The sequence below is a fragment of the Ipomoea nil genome, unplaced genomic scaffold, assembly GCF_001879475.1.
Source record: "Ipomoea nil cultivar Tokyo-kokei standard unplaced genomic scaffold, Asagao_1.1 scaffold1421, whole genome shotgun sequence".
In the NCBI taxonomy this organism is placed as follows: domain Eukaryota; kingdom Viridiplantae; phylum Streptophyta; class Magnoliopsida; order Solanales; family Convolvulaceae; genus Ipomoea; species Ipomoea nil.
In genome coordinates this window covers 7,464,307-7,465,045 of record NW_017617849.1, presented here as the reverse complement: position 1 = coordinate 7,465,045, position 739 = coordinate 7,464,307, and the positions used below count along the sequence as shown (strand labels likewise).

At 30.6% G+C, this 739-nt stretch overlaps 1 non-coding gene across 1 annotated transcript; it reads left to right on the top strand.

Moving 5' to 3' along the window:
• The first annotated feature begins 300 nt into the window (after positions 1 to 300).
• On the top strand, positions 301 to 373 carry TRNAA-UGC. Its single transcript has one exon. It is a non-coding gene; the product is annotated as a tRNA-Ala (tRNA).
• The last annotated feature ends 366 nt before the right edge of the window (positions 374 to 739 follow it).

The window sequence follows — 739 nt, the reverse complement described above, 5'->3', positions numbered from 1 at the left end:
AAAGCGCCTACAAGTTAGCGATAGGAATAATTATTGTGTCCGAAGATAGAAACGATATATGGACTACACCAACAAAAAAAAATCTAGTTATCGTAGGTCTAATCCATTCAAAATAAATCTAAAAATTATATAATGGTCAAAGAGACCTACAGTGAGATTATCATTTATCTATTGTATATTTTCTAAATGCAGAAGTAAAAAAAAAAAAAAAAAAAAAAAATAGTTTTTTTCTTATTTATCCAGCTTCCCATTCGATTTTCACAAATGATTTAATGCTAACATTACATATTGTAAACATGTGGGGATGTAGCTCAGATGGTAGAGCGCTCGCTTTGCATGCGAGAGGCACGGGGTTCGATCCCCCGCATCTCCATTTTGTCTGTTCCCTTTCTAATTCATATTTCCGTTTCAATTAAGAAAATATACCACACATTAATCTTACAAATGAAGTTCTCTTGTTCTAGGTTGTGCTTAATCACATAATTTACAATTAACAATAATGAACAATCCGGATCATCACAAATAATTAAATCACTCATAATCATGTACTAAATTAAAATATGACTTTTATGGATCTTATAATATAATGGATGTAAATAATTCAAAGCTATAATTGAAACCCCTTGAATTGTCAACAATCTTATAAGTAAAGTTAAAAGCTTAAAAGGCTGAATAAAGCAGAGAGTTGCAATGTCATACCTCAAACACTAATTTACATATTCTTGTCTACTGGTTGGTG